This window comes from Canis lupus, chromosome 10 (genome assembly GCF_011100685.1).
Source record: "Canis lupus familiaris isolate Mischka breed German Shepherd chromosome 10, alternate assembly UU_Cfam_GSD_1.0, whole genome shotgun sequence".
NCBI classification, from domain to species: Eukaryota; Metazoa; Chordata; class Mammalia; order Carnivora; family Canidae; genus Canis; species Canis lupus.
In genome coordinates, this window is record NC_049231.1 from 55935655 (window position 1) to 55954745 (window position 19091).

A 19091-nucleotide genomic window follows, 5' to 3' on the forward strand; every position below is an offset into this window, starting at 1 on the left:
ACCACTATAAGTTAACATCCATCACCTCACATAGTTATAGTTATTTTTTCTTGTGATGAGAACGCTTAAGATCTATTCTCTTAGCAACCTTCAAATACATGACACACTGTTAACTATAATCATCATGCTGTACATTATGTCCCCAGAATTTACCTTATAACTAGAAATTTGTGCCTTTTGACCATCTTAACCCATTTCCCCCATTCCCCACAACTGACATTGTTTCATTTGAAATTTAACAAGGGTGTATCAAGAACCTTCTAGAATTATCACAGATAATATTAATTGATATTCAATACATGCACCAGATACCAAACTATCTACTTGACCTGCATAATCTCATTATTAATATAATCCTGTGGAAAATGGAATTATTATCTTCATTTTATAGATTGGGAAGCTGAGGCTCAGAAGGTTTAAGATATTTGCTCAGGTGAGTAAAGAGAGAGACAAGGATTTTAACTTAAGCCCAACTCCAAGTGTAGGCCTTTTTAAAAATACATATTTATTTTAGCAATGAAAGATTTGCTCATTGAAAAAGTAAGATACACAAGATAATAGAGTAATCAAGGATAACAGAGTGAACACCTATGCCCCACTATGCAGCTTAAGAATAAAACATTAAAAATATAGTTAAAGCTCCCATTTCAGTTCCACTTATTCCTGTTCTCCCTCCCAGAGGTGACCATAAACCTGACTTTGGTGTTTATCATTCATAGCAATTCTTTTACATTTTTACTACATATTGGTGCGCTTAAACAATATGTGACATCGTTTTGCATGCTTCTTTAAACTTTAATAAATGCCATACTATAAGTATCCTTTTATAACTCATTGTGGAGAATGTGTGAAATGCATCACATTGATGAGCTTAGCTGTAGTTTATTTATGCTATCTGCTGTGTAATATTCCACTTCGTGACTACATCATGGTCTTTTTTTTTTAAGATTTTATTTATTTATTAATGAAAGACACCAAGAGGCAGAGACATAGGTAGAGGAAGAAGCAGGCTCCCTACAGGGAGCCCAAAGTGGGACTCAATCCCAGGACCCCAGGATCACGCCCTGAGCCAAAGGCAGACATTTTTTTTTAATTTATTTTTTATTGGTGTTCAATTTACTAACATACAGAATAACCCCCAGTGCCCGTCACCCATTCACTCCCACCCCCCGCCCTTCTCCCCTTCCACCACCCCTAGTTCGTTTCCCAGAGTTAGCAGTCTTTACCTTCTGTCTCCCTTTCTGATATTTCCCACACATTTCTTCTCCCTTCAAAGGCAGACACTTAACCACTGAGCCACCCAGGTGCCCCCACTTCATAACTACATCATGTTCTTTTGTTGACAGGCATTTAAATCACCTTTGACTTTTTATTATTACAAATAATGTTGTAATAATAATTTATTATTTTATTATATATTTTATATTATATCATTATATATTATTAAAATTATACATAATTATAATAATGTTATAGTGAACATACTTGCATTTTTATTTTTATTCTTGTACAAGAATTTATCCAGAGTATATAACCAGAAGTAGAACTGTTCGGTCATAGTACACATGCATCTTCAAATTCACTAGCTGTCATAGAATCGCTGCAGAATGACTGTTCTACTTGCCATGGCCATCAGCAGTGCATGGTAGGATCTATGTCCACATCTTTGCCAGCACTTGGCTTTCATTAGAGCGTTTAATTTTCATCAATCTGAAGGAGTGCAATGGCATCCAATTGCAGTTTCAGTTTGAATTTTTCCTCATCACTAGTGCAGCTGAGTTGCTTTTCATATGTTCATTCGACTACTAAGAAGATTTCTTCTTCTGTGATTTGTCTGTTCATGAGCCTGAGCCAGGAAGATGTAAACACATGATTCCCCTGAGGACAAAAAGTGGAGCTCAGGGCTCAATCCTACAGAGCTTGGCCATCTAATAGGGCAGACAGGCAGAGACTCCACAGGGCAAAACTAGAGAAGCCCATAAGGAGAACAGAGTCAGTGGGCAAGGGAAGGCATTCTCAGGGAGACAAGCTTTACGCCAATGGCTTGAGAATTCATGGCAGCCAAGTCCAGAGTGGCAAAGAGCACTCTAAAGTGAGGAAACAGTATCTACAAAGCCATGGGGGGGGGGGGGGGGGGCGGGGGAGAGAAACTGCTATGTCCAAGAATATAACTAGCTCCAATTGGTTGGAACACAGGTTGCTTGAAGCAGACAAGCAACTAAGAAGAGGAAGGGCAGCCAGACCTCAAAGGTTTTGTTTTCTGCACTAAGAAAGTATGCATCCTGGAGTCACGAGGAGTCATCTGAGGATTGTGAGCAGGAGGGTGTCAGCATCAGATCTGTACTCTAGGGTGCAGAGAGGGGTGAGGGGGGAAGGGCTGACTATGAGCAATGAGAACAGTAAGAAGCCTATCATAGGGCTGCTGAGAGCCCACACTAGTGCAGTGACAGAAAGGCCGAAAAGAGGAAATGAATTTAGTAGATATCTAGACCAAGGCATCGATAGAACTTGACGGCCTGTTTGAAGGATACTATTGGGGTCTGAAGAATTCATAAATAGCATTTCCCATTTCCAAGCCTAATTTCAGAACCAATTAAGACAGAGACATAGGTGTCAGGCAGATGAATGCTGAAATACCACCTTTATTACCAATAAAGCCTTATGTAGCAGGCTGTCTCAGGCATGCAGCACAAAGGCCTTACTAATACCAGACGTGAAAAAAACACGCATGCTCCCAGGCACCGGCAGCCCCAGACACCTGGGAGACATCCTCTGCCCCCACTGGGGGGGGCCTGTCAACAAGAATGCAAACCCTTTGTAGGCAGGTGCATTAGAGCAAGAGGTGAAGAAGGGCCAGAGCTACTTATGCTCAGTTCTTTCATCAGAACCTACCAACCAGATGAATTATTCCTCCTCCAGGGAAGAATGTATGTAAGTGCATGGAGGGGAAGGACAGCCAGGAAAGGGAGCCATCTGATGAGGCCCCCTCCAATTTAAGGAAAGAAGACTCTCTCATCTCCAACAGATCATCATCATCATAATATCTTGTCTTGGAAAGTAGCTATAGCACAGCAGAGTTGGCCAGAATGGGTCTGGGCTTGTTTTGGATAAGTGTGCAGGGCAGTAAAAGATTCTCCACTCCCCAATCATGTGGTTTTATAAACTGACAAAGGGATGAATGGAATAAATGGTGTGTGATTAGATCTGGTGCTATACCTTTGGTAGTAACAGTAACGTTTAGAGTGGACATGGTTTCTTTGTAAAAGAAGCCAAGCTCAATATTATACTGTACATTAACTAACCCGGAATTTAAATAAAAACTTGAAACTAAAAAACAAAAGCAAATAAAACAAGCCAGGCTCAAGTGAGGCGGGAAAGACCATAGTGTTTCCCAGCTCAGTGACGATGGGACTTAGTTCTAAAAACTGCAAGGCCAAAACTATACTGAATGGAAGGAATATTCCTTCTCCTTTGAGACTGAGCTATGTTGTTTCTAAGAGAGAAAAAAAAAGAAAATGCTTACTTGGCAAGGTGGCTTACTTCTTAAGGAGCTGAGTAAGAAAATCAGCCACAGAAGCTTCTCAGTAGAGAAAGAGAGCAGCATTCAGGGCACCCCCACTGGCCCTCATGTACAGAACCAGAGCCTGCCCCACTGCCTCCTGGGAGCCTTTGGTGAATTCTGAGGCACACTGGTCATTGTTGCAATAGCAGGAAACTTTTCAAAAGGCAAAAATACTACCTGACCCCCACAGTGTAGTCTGTGAGTGTGCCCAGCTCAGGGGCTTGAAGAAGGGGTGCTATGTGGGAACGAAGGCTGGAGAGAAAGTGGGGTACATCAGGGGAGCGTCCTCCTAGCAAAGCTCTAAGCCTGAAAAGGCCTCTCCACTTTCTGCAGTTTCCAGTAAGATAAAACACACTCAGAAACAGTTTTCTGAGATTCTCTTGTCCCTTCAATAAAAATTTCATAAGCTTGCCTAATAGGCCTGTGAGGTTTATGGAGCAGAGACCAGAGCAGCAGGGAGACTCCAGGAAGGTGGAGGGTTCATCCACACCCACCCTCTGACAGAACTCCACCAGTGACAGGCTGGAAGGTGAGATCACTAAAGGGAAGGGGCAGTGTGGGGAAGCTCCCCCAGTGCTGGGGAATGCTGTGCTCCCTTGTGGCCTCCCTTCACCCAGGTTAGAGAGGAACACCCTGTGGGAGAAAGCAAAGAAGCACTGATACCCTGGGGCCACACACAAATGCCCAGGCAGCACACAACGCTCATTGCTACCTCCTGGCTGGACACATCTGAGTTGGGGAGGAGGTAAGGTCAAAGGGAAGAGGAGCAGAAAGGGATAGATTTTCCAAGCTCATATAAGGCATTGAGTGTTCCTGGATCTAAAAATAAGAGAAACAGAAAAACACTTGCAAATCCAAAATCCTGTAAGTATCTGCTAGATTCAAGCCATAACCCTTTCTAGAATCTCATCTACTGAGCTTCTTCCAGAATTTTTTTAAGGAAAAAATTGGGGTCTTTGGGCCTTCCCTACTCCTCACGATTTCTATAAAACTGACTTGAACCCTCCCCCAACCCTATTGCTCTATGGAAATATAAAGACTTCCACAAGAATTTTGCAAATTCCCAGGTGGCCAGGTTCTCCAGGATCCTGCTGAAATCAATCTGTTTCCCACAACATCCACAAAGCATGAACTCAGACCCTTTTGGATTTCTACAACTCAGAACATGTGTGGGCTTAGCATGATTAACTGGGGATTTCAGTGAGGCAATGATGGTTTCTACCACAAGGATGCTCATCTTCTCCAATGGAACCAGGAGGGGCATCATTCTTACAACCAGCTGTAGTAGTAAGACCAATGGTTGTTCCTGGCCCTGCCCCCTACCCAACCCAGCCGCTCTTCACGCTGGTCCTATGTCCCCACCCTTCCTTCCTCTCTCCCTTCCCTTCTTCTTCTCAGGAAAACAAAAACAAAAAGCAAAATCAAATTCCTTGCCTTGGCCCCACTATTGCTTCTTTCCTTGGAGTCTCAGCCCTCACCTTAACCTCAGACAGGTATTTTTTTTAAAACAAAGACAATTCTCTCCTTGAAATTTGATGCCAGTTAAGTCAGGCCAACATTAGGATGATGTGCATGAGACTCTTATCTCAAACACAAAAATTTGAAGGGGCATCAAAAAAGTCTGAATCAAGATATGGAAAATTTAAATGAGGTATTTTTTTTAAATATAAAATGAATACCAAAAATATGATGAGCAAAATATCAAAATATTAAATAAAGATAAGCTGTTGTTGTTTACTACTCTTTGTCATTTTACAATGGAAACACTTATTCTTTCCCTCCACAAGATTCTTATTGGTCTTTTAAAGTCCATTTTGATGGACGCGGTGGCTCAGTCAGTTGGACATCTGGCTCTTGGTTTCAGCTCGGGTCATGATCTTAGTGTCATGAAATAGAGCCCTGCATCAGACTCTGCACTCAGCAGGGAGTCTACTTGAGATTCTCTCTCTCCTTCCCTCCCTCCCCTTGTGCCCCCTCACCCCTGTGCTCTTGTGCACTCTCTCTAAAAATAAATTTTAAAAAATCTTAAAAAAAAATAGTAAAGCCCATTGTGTTGAGCAAAACCAATCCAAGACTGCAAAGTAACAGAGCCAAGTGGGGAAACATCAACCTATACACAAATCATGTACTTCCCTAATAAAAACAAGGTTTTTGCAGGTTTACTTTGTATCTACTGTGTGCTTTATGTGAGATGTTTAACAAACTCTAACCTTACACCAACCCAACAAAGTTTTGCAACTGACAGAAGGAAACCAAGAGAGGGGAAATAATGTGGCCAGCATAACATAACTAATAATGATAGAATGAAGATTTGATCATTGTTTTGCCACCGCTTGTTCATGCACTAGATATACTTCTTCTCTTACATGATCCTCTCTTTTTCCCAGGGATTACCATCAAAGAGAGATGAAAGCAATTATGTGGTCATAGTTCTCAGAGGCCAAAGTGCATTTGTACCACTGCAGACCCATGTATATTTCCCCTCTGGTGAAATTTTCTGACTATAAGAGGCAATTTCAGGATCAAACCTTGGAATATAACAACTCAATAGTTGCTAAGAGAGGTTAAGCACAACTTCCTTTGTGTTCATCAAATAGGTTCAAAGTAACAAAGTTCATACCTTTTCAACAAGCCCTGAGAAATTCAGGGCTGCTAATGGAAGCTCATCAGGAAGAAAAATAAGTTGGGAAAAATATCTTTTATCATCGCCTCAGAAGTAGGAAGGAGGTTAGGGACACATACAAATGAAAATATGTGAATAAACTCACTATAAATTCATTTGTGAACCAGGAGGTTAGAGCAGTGGGGCTGTTGATGGCACAGATGTTGTCTCATTCTTTTTCTGCCACTCAATCTACTTGGAGCTTTTCTTTCTTTTTTGTTTTTTTTCTTTTAATGCTCTAACACTGATGATATTGTTTAAAATCAGCCTGGGACTAGAGACAAAAATGCAGATGCAGTTATAGAAGCATGAACAGCTGAAGCATGAAACTAATACGATCAAGAAAAGTAATAGAAAAATCCTAGAGGCTGGTTTACCAAAAAAAGAAGACAATGCTGAATCAGAATCTTTACTGCTGGGTAAATGAGCTGGAAGGACCATTGCTGGAGGGGAAGTAATAATTATTCACACCAACATTTGCAGGGACACAGGTTAGCTGTGAGTGCTATACCTTTCCTTTAAGGCACCAGGCCAGAGCAAGGCGAGGGCATACTGCTTGGCTGTGACAGTCTTCATTTTTTCCCTACCATCCCTGTGGTGTGGTCAGAGGGATTTCTAGGACCTGGTTCCAAGTCTGGGATCAGAATTGGAACAGAACTCTTGCTACCTTCTGAGATGCCACAAATCCAGCTGGATGCCCTGAGCCCCTGTGACAGTGCCACATTCTGCTTGCTATGAGTTACATCCTCAAAGCCTTCCAAGGCTGCTGGCCAAGGCTGTTCACAGAGAAGGGAGGCATCCTCACCAGGGCTGAGATGAGGATATGTTAGAAAATGCAGGACAGAGTATACCACTCCTCCTTCCCATAGACTCAGGGAGGAAAAGAAGCAGAACAAAATAGCAGCCAGAGGTTACTTTGCATTCTGGGCAAACTCCTAAGATGTGAGACCATCAGGCAGCAAAAAGGGCCCTCCAGGCATCAGTAATGTGGTGAGGAGGAAGCACGAAGAGAAGTGAAGCAAAGGCAGTTCCCACGGCTTTATGTGTAGATTCCAAAAGTTACTGCCAGAACACTGAGTCCAGAGTCACAGGTGAGTGCCCCATGTAAATACATTCTCCCTGGGCAGCCTCCCACATCAGCCTCCCCAAATTGCACACCTACAGGATCTCCTCCAGCACCAGCCACACCTGTGGCATCTGAGCTACTTCTCCCCCTTTAGGCTGTGCTGGAACCTGACTTTATTGAACCAGCTTAAAAGTAACAAGGAGTAGAAGGGACAGATCCTGAGAATCAGCATCAGCTTTCAAGGATGTGTGTCAGTCAAGGCCACCAGGCCACCTTGTAGCCTGCTGGGGGCTGTCACTGTTATCCAGGAGGCTCCAGGGGAGCCTGGGGATTTACTGTTTTTGGTGCATCCCTCAAATGTCCCCATCCCAAGCTTCAGGGGCCCACTCCTTCCCTATCAGGACCTTGACTCTAACACAAGAGACCTTCCAGGGCTCTTCATCTAGCTTCGTTCATAGCTCTGCCTCCCCTATAAATATCCTTTAAATTCCACATGCCTTCCCTGAAGCTAGACAAGATGACAATCTCCTTCAGAGGTGTCAGAGACCTTCTCATTATAAAGCATGTTGTAAGTTGGACATTGATTGCACTGGCTTATTTTTTTAAGGCTTACAATGCCTTAACTGAAGCCATAGCACTCTACTCACCATCCTCATCACTGTCATGCCCCACATTACTCAATCTACATAGCTCCACAGGGCCCAGGGCTTCCCCTTCCACCTGCACAGAATTCTCTTCCACCTACATGGGAGGTAAGAGAAAGCCTGAATAACTGCAATACTGCTGCATTGATCACCACCTCCCTTACCACAAACAATGGGATCCTTAGTCCCATCGGACTCCTGCGTAATCCAGTTGAAGCACTGCTGCCCTCCCCAACAGAACATTCACAAGATCCCTCCTGCACGTGTTCCCTTGGGTCCTGTATTCCTTCAGCATGTAAGCTATTGCTTCCTAGAGCAGAGACTTAGTCTGGGTTCCCCAGAAAGCAGAGCCTGAACCAGAGGATTTGTAAACTAGCATTTAATTACAGGATAGGGTTCGAGGGAGCATGAGTGAAGAATAAGCTGAGGGGAGTGCAGAACAACTAAGCTGCCAATATGCATCATTCAATTGGCCACCATCAAGTGTGACTCATTGCTTGATTTGAAGACTGCATCTCCAAGAAGTTGTATAAGTACCACTTCAGTGTCATCCACATTAGGGGAAAAGATAAAGAATTTATCCACTGGTTCCCATGCCCGTTTGTTAAAAGTTCACTACTTCCATTTTCTAGAGAAGTGAGATGGATGCACACTGCAGTGTTTGGCTAGAAGGTCCTGGAGAGGAACAAGGTGCGGTCACACTGTACCTGGGTGATGTCACTCAGGGTGCCACACAGCTGGAGCAAGAGACAGGTGAGACTGGGAAAATATGAACAGGAGCATAAGAGGGTGTAATGCAATTGGTTTTCCAAGCTTTGAAAAAAATAGAAAGGCAGCCTAACATCTAACAGTTCTAAGTGCAGCATCCATAATCTCTGGGCAATGATAAAACGGCAGTGGCACATGAAGAGAGAGAAACTCAGGTGTTCACAATCATGCAGAAAAGAACCAATCTTCTTTCGGGTACATGAGAAAAACAAAAAATATAAATTCCTCACCTGCATGTGAAATAGCCATTTTTATGTGATCATCCCCAGCCTCATGGTTAGTTTTATCAATACTATATATTGAGAACTGTACTTGCCAGCACATCCATAAGGACTCTTGGCACTTCCTTTCTTCACCTGGAACATGACACTGAGTTCTTAAATAAAACAAGCTGCAGAGTTTGGAGGGTGCTATAGTTTACGGTTGTATTTATGGGAACGTACCTACAGACAAACATGGTAAAAAAAACTAGGAGGGAAATGTAGCATGATAGTCTATCAATGAAGTCATTGCCACCTCCAGTCACTTCTCTAAAATTAGTAAGTGCAGAGACCAGCTCACAGGCCAAATCTAGCCACCACCTATTTTGTACATAACTATTACTGGAGCAGAGACACACTCATTGGCTTGAGTATTGTGTGTGGTGGCTTTCCTCACCATAACAGCAGAGTTGAGTAGTTGTGACAGAGACCATGTGGCCCATTAGACCATAAGTCTAAAATATTTACCACCTTCCTTCACAGGAAAAGTATGCTGACCCCTGGCCTAGATCAAAGACTATAAGCTTCCTCTCACAAACAGGATCTCCAACTTAGCAGTAAGCCAAGGCTGGTATGATCCCTCAGCCAAGAACAAGAAAATTCCATGTCTTAATCACCATGCTGTGTCACCAGAGATTCATGTAGTGAAAACAAACACAAGGAGACATGGTGACTTCCCTTTCCTTTCACTAAGAACACCATTCTCAGATTCTTCTGTCCAAACTCATGTGTTTTTTTTTTTAATATTTTATTTATTTACTCATGAGAGACACAGAGAGAGAGAGACAGAGAGAGGCAGGGGGAGAAGCAGGCTCCATGCAGGGAGCCCAACTTGGGACTCGATCCCGATCTCCAGGACCATGCCCTGGGCCAAAGGTGGCACTAAACCACTGAGCTGCCCAGGCTACCCCAAACTCATGTTTAAAATGCTGCTCCACACACCTAGCCCTGACTAAACTCAGGTTGCACCCAGGTAATCCCAGGAATTGGGATGATGAAAGGTAGGTGCTGAGGATGAAAGGGGAATTCTCTTTTTAACAGGCTAAGTAAATAACAGTTCTCATGCTTCATGTAACCAAGCTCAAGAACCAAGCTCAAGAACCCATGTGTTTATGGATGTCTATGAAGTTGAGCCCAGTTCTAACTTCCTCCCTGGGTGTAATTTCAGTGCTCTGATAGATAAACCAACTTATTCAAGGCACTGGGGGCCTCATCTCATTAGTGCTTCTCAATAAATAATGTTCTTCTGTATTCTTAAGTAATTCCAACTCAACTTCTACAAGAAGAAAAGCAAGATAGCCAAAAACATGCTTTTTGGCAAAGAACAAAATATGGGGAGATGCAAATTTTGCCAGATGGCAAAATCCCAGAATTTTAATTTGTTGATTCATTGACAGGCATAATTAACCACATAATTTACTAAACTATGATGGAACTATAGAAGAATCCTGCCATGTTTGCATATTCAGCAGCATAATGGGCCAAACTGCATTTCCACAAACATGACAATAGATAGAAAAATCCTGCTTACTGGGGCAAAGTAATGGCATTCTTACTGATTTCTCTGCTTTCCATCTTCTTCCTTCCCAATTCTACATACATTTCAACTGTGTTATGTTTCTAAAACATACACTGGAGTATTGGAGCTCCCTTGCTTTGAAATTTCATAACATCTGCCTCCTTGTTACCTATGGAGACAGTCCAGGCTTCTTATCAAATGAGGTTCTCCACAGTAATCTTACTGTGCAAACCTGAGCCACCAGCCCCATCTCTACTATTTCAAGCACGGCCTTTACTCTGGGTGGATGTCACACTGTTCCTTGCTTGGTCCACAAATATGGTAAATACATGCACCTGGACAGGTCACCAGGCCACACAGCTAGTGTTCTACCCACAAAGCATGGAGGGAAGCCTTATGTTGTAAATGGACTGCTCAAAGCTATTATGTGTCTCATTTCTCAGTGCTCCAAAAGCTCCAACAGCCTAGACCAAAGAAGCAAGCCCGGTATTGCCCTCAAGCTGCCACTAGATCAAACACAGTCCTTCAAATGACCATCTCTCCTTGCTGTGACTGACAGGACCCTCATTCCCTTGCTTTATGCCCATTTATTTCTATTGGGGATATAGTCTGATGGCTCTTGGTCTTGGTCTATCTCCATCTAGATAGTTGGGTAGATGGGTAGGTACATACATATATACGTACATGCATACGTACAGGTATTTCACCCAGTGAGGCAGCTGAGAGGTCCAGAGGATCTGCAGCGTATTCAACAAGATTCATTTATTCATTCAACAAACATTTTAAAGCACTTACTATGTGCAAGACCCTGTACCAATGACTGTCTGAGTAGTCACTACTGTATATATACTATCAATGTGCACAGTGAATGAATTCGTACCCTCAAGGAAGTTCACAGTCTTCTGATTAGCAGCCCCGGCCATTTTCAACATCTATGCTGTTTTCCCAGCTTTCGTATATGCGCTGGAAGCAACAGGACAAACCCCCAAATACCCAGTGCCTAAGAATCTCCAAGCCATCCTATGGGTGAATGGACTGGTCAAAAATGAGGAGGACTCATTGGACTATATAGGCACCAAGAGGCCAGTTCCATTATATCACAGCAATAAGCACAGAATCACAGGGCAATTAGGCTCAAGCCTAAAATAATATTCTCCAAATTTCTTGCCACAAATGCTATCTTGCCACTCACATCTCAGGAGAAATGTATCCAGGATCATGCATCTGCTACTCAGTGGCTCCTCATTTCAAAGGTTCAGAAATTGAGGTATATGAGAATTCATAAGGAGAAAAGACCATCAACTTTCCCCACTGGTCATCTAATTTACACTATGGATAAGTGTGATGGCCTACAACCTTAGATCCCTACCAGGAGTTCTTCCTTCACCAACTAAATGTAAACTCTGCTACTAACTTTGATTTTAAAATGCTAGTTGAATCATGTGTTCTCCCTACCTAGTAGCCTTCGAAGGCTCCTCATTGTCTTCTACCCAAAAGCCTCACTCCAGTGTTAAGGCCTCCATAACCTGGCCCCAAACTCATACAAACCTCTTGTACTCATCCCCACTATTACCTAATAAACTGTGTCCTTTTCTATGATGAGCCTCTTAAAATTCCCTTTCCTTTTCTTGCCACGCATCAAAATTCCCTAAATCACTCAAAATCTATCCCAAGTGCCATTGCCACAGGCCTTCCCTTACATGACAACCAATATAAAGTGATCTTTTCCTTGCAGGAGCATCAGCTTTGCTATTGGTGCTGTTCATTACACACTACCATCCTGCTGGTCAGCTTCTCATGTGTATCTTATCTCCTAATACCATTGCAAGAACCTTTTGAATGCAGTAATCATGTATCATCATTTTTACACTTAGCATCTACAATGATACCCTGTTGGCATGCTTGAGAAAAGGGGAAGACCTATATTTCTCATAGAAAGAATATTTAAAATTCCAGATTATTCCTACTTAAGGGAATGGAGATGATGGGGTCTGAGTCTACACAGAGCTCCCTTGAGTGACCTTTTGGCTACTTCTCTAGGACTCCTAACTCAGAACAAAGCCAGAGAACAAAATCCCAAGTGCCAAGTTCCTCCTAATGATCCATATGGCAAAGAGCCCGAGTTTTGGGATGTACCCCTTAATTCTAGACTTCTCCCATTCAGTGAGATCAGGCCTCTTGTTCATATTTATATAAGAGAAGAGATGCAGGTTAAAATAAGTATACTGAATTATGTGTGTACACAAGTTCACTTCCTTTGCATAAAATGACACACCCCCAACAACACATTCCTTTACTGGAAGCTCCATAGCACTTGAATTAAGATTCAAAGAATCTTAATAGCATAGCATAGAAGACAGCTCCATAGGATCTTTTCCTTTAACGAAAAAAAAATTAACCTTTGCACATCAACTGAAAATTTCCCAAAGCCTAGAACCTGATTATGCCTAAACTCCATGAATTATTCATGCTGCTTCAAGTGAGAAAGATCAGATTTAATTATGTTCTGAGGGGGCATCTTCCCTAGCATTAAATGGAAAATATCCTCATTTGTCTACTGAGCTGTTTTAAGAACAGGTTATCGTGGGCTTTCTACAGAACTGTATATGCTGAGAAACAAAAGAGGGTTCACTGGATCAGCAGAAGGGAAATAAATATGAAACCAGAGAGTCTTTTCCATATCCACATGGAGACTGTTTCTATTAAACTCAGGCAAGAATGACACCAATACCAACACATGCAAACCCTAATAAATTAGCTGCACCCAATTATTAAGAAGGCAGCCTTAGGTCATAAAAACGATTTTGTGAAATTGATCTTAAATGAAAAATGTGTAATTACACTTAAAGCAGTTACAGGCTGCTAGTCAATGAAAAATTTATATTTCCCGTGGAGTTGTACCACTTTCTGTGCATATAAAATTAGTTGGATTGGGAGAACTTATATTACAATCGGAAGTGGTTCAAGAGACAGAAACATTTTTCAATATACTTTTCTAAATGATGCCACAATCTGGCCAGCTATGCACCCAATGTGCATGTTACAATTTTATTGCCTTTGGCCAAAAGCCACTGGAAGACCAAGGACTCAGAATTCTAAGCAAGAAATTCACAGTATTTTTTAAAGCCATGAAGGCATTTTTTTTCCTACATTCCTTTTGTTATTTTTTTCCTTAAGATCTGAAAGACTTAGTTTTTAGTAAAAGCAAAAATAACCTATAGAGAAAGAATGCATATAGATGAAGAGTCATGGGATCCATCTTTGATTCATCTCTTACCCTTGCCATCCCCTTCGTATCCATTACAAATTTCTGTAGGTTCTAATTCCAAATTTATCTCAAAAGCATACAGCCCTTTCCATCTCCACTGCTGCCACTCTGGCCGAAGCCACTAGGGCACCAATTTCTTGACTGGCCTTTTTCCTTCTGCTCTTGACCCCTCTAATTTATTCATCCTACAATAGGCTGAGAGATCCTTTCAAAAATGTAATCAGATCATATTATGGCTCTCCCTCAGACCTTTCACAGGTTTTTCATCACCCATTAAATAAAACTCCTCTTGTAACCTATTAGGACTTGCTTGATCTGGCCTCTGGCCCCCTCCTTAAAAACGTCTCTTTTTATTCTTGCTCCCCCCACACCCCAAGCATGACCATCACACTGGTCTCCTTTCCATTTCTGAAGCTCTTCTACCTCCAGGGCTTTGTGCTTACCTTCAGGCATTTCTTCTGGAACACACTGTGCTTGACTTATGATATCTGAGTCTCCCGCTTATTTCCTGTAGAGTCATCATTTTATTAATTTGTTTAGTTGTTGTGGTCTGTTTTAGCCTTCAGTGAATGCAAAACTATTGAGTGAACAAAATAATATATTTCAGAAATGGTAAATTCATGAAGAAATACTTGCATACATAAGCAAACAGCTTAAGGAAGTTCAGATTTAAGTTAACAATTCCCGGCCAGAATAGAACTAGACCCTCTCAGGGCTACAGTTTCTACTTTTTAATTGCACTAAAAATTACATTGTGTTAGCAATTTTTCATTTCTTCTCTGCTTAAAGACACTATACTAAAGAAGAAATTCATGCTACTAATAAATGTATGCAATTTTTGGCCTTTTTTATATTGAGCATTTCAAAATTTAAGTTTCACATTAATTTCACCAGAGATAGCCATTTAAAAGGCTAATCTGTTTTGTCTTTTGGTCACCCTTTAGTAATCTTATTAGGGCTTGGCTGAAATAGTCCCACGAGGTAAATATTAAACATTATTTTTAATACCAGAGGACAGAACCAAGTAGTCTATCCACAACACCTACCAACAAATCATACATAGGCTTGCCATATTTAGAAATTGAGGAGATGCAAAGAAATACAAAATAGAGTTGCACCCATAGTGGATCTTCCAACCCATCCTTGAGACAAAACAAAGATGGGAGGAGGATGGAAGAAAGAAAGAATTAGGACTCAAGAGGAAGTCACCCCTGGAGGGGGTGAGGTTGGGACAACCACATTGCCTTTACAGAATGGGAGGGCTGCAGATAGGAAAGGAGAGCAGGAAACATTACTAAAAGGGGAGACACAGTGACCCCAGGTGACAAATCCATGTACAAAGCAGTGAGTAACTTGGTCTGACTGGAGTAGAGTCAAAACTGGGGAAAGGAGCACCTGGGTGACTCAGTGGTTGAGCATCTTCTTTAGGCTCAGGGCGTGATCTTGGGTCCCAGGATTGAGTCCCACATCAGATTCCCTGCAGGGTGCCTGCTTCTCCCTCTGCCTGTGTCTCTGCCTCTCTCTGTGTGTCTCTCATGAATAAATAAATAAAACCTTAAAAAAAAGAAGAATGGGGAATTAGTTGACATGTTCAAGGTTACAAAAACAATTTAGATAAATAATGAGGACAAGAACTTTCTGGATTCCTGCAACTCACTTGGATCTCTGGACCATTTTACCAACAGTTGTTAAGATCAGTGGTAGTTTGTTACATGAGCAGCTGCAGAAACAAGATGCCGGTCGTATAACCATTAGAAGAACTTCTTAGACAAAATAAAGGCTGAGAATATTCACAAGGAGAGGAATCCTAAACCATCCTTTGGAAGTAGGCTCTGGGGTCGATTTATATCTGTTCCATATCTTGTAACCATGCTACTTAGTATTTTGTAACCAAAAGAAATGTGTCCTTGCTAAATTATTTGTAATATGTCCCCTTAAGATATCAAGACTTCAAAACTTTAACAGTATCTCCTGTGGAATGTAACCATTAATCTCACACATACTAATTGGTTGTCATGGGAAACTGTATTCAAGCTCGTATCTATAAATGCCATAGAAAATTCCTTCAGTCCTTTGTTAGGAGGAAGAGCCTCAAGTCTCTGTGTCCCACTTGTTTTCCTTTGGGCCTGATTGAATTAAATAAATCAGTGGCTCTAATGCATCTTCTTTAAAAAATGGCATATGATTTTATTTTTGTCAATACACACAGACATACACACACACACACACACACACACACACACACACACACACTCCAGACATCAGAACAGAGGGGAGCAGAACAGAGAGAGAATTTACAAAATACTCTAGTATTTTGCAAAATACTAGAGACTGGGTAGCTTAAACAACACTTATCTCTCATGGTTCTAGAGGATGGCAAATCCAAGTCAAGGTACCAGAAGATTCAGTTCTCGAGGGCTCTCTTCCTGGCCTTCTTGCTATTCTCACGTAGCAGAGAGGGAGGTGGTGCTCTGGTCTCTTCCTTTTCTTATAAGAGCACAAATCCAATCTTCCCCCACCTCGAGTCATTATCTAAATCTAATTGTCTCCTAAGGGTCCAACCTCCAAATACTAGAGATTAGGATTTCAACATATGAATGGGGGGGGGGGGCACAAACATTCAAGCCATACCAGCAAGCTAACCTCAGATAAATCACCCAATTCAGTCTCAGATTATTGAGCAGAAAACCATGCCATGGTTACGAATCTCAAGGGAGAACTCTAAAAGCTTTTGCCCACTGCATCTTGGTAAGAGAGTCATCAAGAAGAACACAATTCAGTCAAGCACTGGATGGAACAGTGCTTTACTTACAAAGGGAATAGACAGCATAAGATCAGCTACAATACTGGGCTCAGGGATCCCTGGGTGGTGCAGCGGTTTAGCGCCTGCCTTTGGCCCAGGGTGCGATCCTGGAGACCCGGGATCGAATCCCACGTTGGGACTCCCAGTGCATGGAGCCTGCTTCTCCCTCTGCCTGTGTCTCTGCCTCTCTCTCTCTCTGTGTGTGTGTGTGACTATCATAAATAAATTTAAAAAAATTTAAAAAAAATTAAAAAAAAAAATACTGGGCTCAGTTCCCCATGGCCAAAAGGCTCTCCCTGAGGCCAGCATAGGGCAATCTGCCTAAGTACACCCATCTGTGCACAGTACAAAGATCCTGTCCCCTCCCCACAGAGAACAGATATTGAAAGTAGAAAGAGTTAGAAGTCTCCAGAAAAAGAAAGACAAGACACAGCTTTTGGACACAAGAGAAGTCATTTTAGGCCTCCAGCTATTTTCTGTGATCTACACCCTAACAGCTCCACTTGCCCAAACACACTTCTTATAGAATCTGCTAGGAGGTGTCAGACTTACAAAAGCCTCAGTAGTTAAGGATTTTAAGGGAGCAAAGGGAATGTAAAAGATTAACAGACGCTACCAGGCCAGGAAAGAGCCTAACCATATCAGAGACAACAAATTAGTGGTAGAAACTCCCAGTGCTGTTTCCAAAGTAAGCAAGGGCCCTGCATTCCTAACCAGTAAGAGGTCCAAGACCTCAACTGGTTTGTACCATTCTTGAAGACTACCCATAGCCCCTTCCTCTTGCCTGAGAGTTACCTCTGCTTCAATTAGAATGTTAAAGTTTCTGACCAAGGAGGAGTACAACCCTCATTAGCATAACACACTATACATATATAGGCAGATTTCCTAAGTGTGGATACACAACCTCTACATGCAATGACAAAGCTCCCCTCTCTGAATATTCCTCCTAACCCTAAATAAAAGAAACCCACTCACCCTCATTCAGGGAGCCACAGCTTTGGAAGTTATTCCTCAGGATCTTCTTATTTGTTGCAAATGAAGTTTCCTCTGTAATCTCTATCTGTAACTCACCAAGGAGCAAACTCAGGTTAGTTCAGTCACAATAGGACAGTGGAGTTGGCCAGGAGGTATATGACCCACATTCTTTAAGCAGAGACAAAAGAATATTCAATAAGCATGAAAAAGGTACTAAAGCTGGCATAGGTTGAGTGGGATCCTTATCTCTTGGTAAAAAAAAAAAAAAAAAAAAGGATTTTAAGTCCAAATGTGCCACAAGTACTGATGTGCTTCAGTAGCTATGGCAGCTTCCGCTGGATCTGAGCATCGCCAGCCCCTCCTCCAGGATACATTTACCAGCAGTCCACCCCCTGCTCCTTAGTAACCATGTGCAACCAAAAGGCTGTGATCAAAACCAATTATGTCAAAGAAGATGCAACAGGACTTGGTGTTGGAGAAATACAACAGGGAGGGACACTGCGGCCCATATGAAGAAGGAGTTCGACAAGAAGTACAACCCCACCTGGTTCCGCATCATGGGAAGGAACTTTGGTGGTGATGTGACACATGAAGCCAAACACTTCATCTACTTCTACCTGGCCCAAGTGTCCATTCTTTTACTCAATTCTAGTTAAAAGCATGAACCATGTCATACACCCAATGATCCATCTGAATACAAGCACTGCAGTCCAAATTCCAAATACCAGAGACTGAAATCTTCAGCCTTGCCTCAGGAAACACCTCCATCTCTGAGCCTTTACTGAGTTGTTTTGTGCAGGGCATTCTCTGTATGAATTTGTTATGGTTATGCAATTAGCAAAACAGCTTACATTTGTATTGATTTTCTATTCCATCCTCTGCCCCATGGGTTTTTTTCTCCTTAAATTCCATTCTTTAAAAAAAAAATAAATCTGAGGCATCTGGGTGGTTCAGTGGGTTAAGCATCTGCCTTCGGCTCAGGTCATGATCCTTGGGTCCTGGGATCAAGTCCCATGGTGGGCTCCCTGCTCAGCAGGGAGTTTGCTTCTCCTTCTACCCCTCCTCCCTGCTTGTGCTCTCTCTCTCTCTCTCTCTCTCAAATAAATACATAAAATCTTTAAAACAATAACAGCAAAATAAATCTGTTGAAGTAAAAAAGAAAGAAAGGAAGTAGTCTAAGTAGTTCGAGAACCATTCTTATGTGACCAAATGGGTGACAAAAGACAGCATGCATGAGATTGCTTTCCCTAACCTAGGTCTTTGCAAACCCTGGCACCTTACTTACCTGCATAGCAGATGCACACACATGTAACATACACCCACTTTTACAAAGAAATTCTCTGGGGAAAAAACATTCAAGTACTTTCAACATACATATATTTTAAAATACCTTAAAGTGGTTTTATAAGAGCAAAATGTTTTGTTTACAAAAGTATAGTGTATTTTATACTAATGGGGGGGGGGGGGGGACAGGGGAAGGGAGAAGGGTATAAAATAGCCAAACCTACTGGCATTGGAGCACCTGGGTAACTCAGTCAGTTAAGCAGCTGCCTTCAGCTAAGGC

The 19091-nt window shown here is 42.0% G+C and overlaps 1 long non-coding RNA gene and 1 pseudogene across 1 annotated transcript in view; one reads left to right on the forward strand and one right to left on the reverse strand.

Annotated features, from left to right (window-relative positions):
• LOC119873674 overlaps window positions 1-15196 on the reverse strand; it is a 28956-nt gene extending 13760 nt beyond the window's left edge. Inside the window, exons 1-2 of the long non-coding RNA XR_005365980.1 lie at window positions 15145-15196; window positions 14193-14326 (exon numbers count right to left, since the gene is read on the reverse strand). This is a non-coding gene — a long non-coding RNA (uncharacterized LOC119873674). The remainder of the gene's footprint in view (window positions 1-14192; window positions 14327-15144) is intronic.
• Window positions 15197-17935: 2739 nt separating this feature from the next.
• LOC119873736 lies at window positions 17936-18183 on the forward strand (annotated as a pseudogene).
• Window positions 18184-19091: the final 908 nt, after the last annotated feature.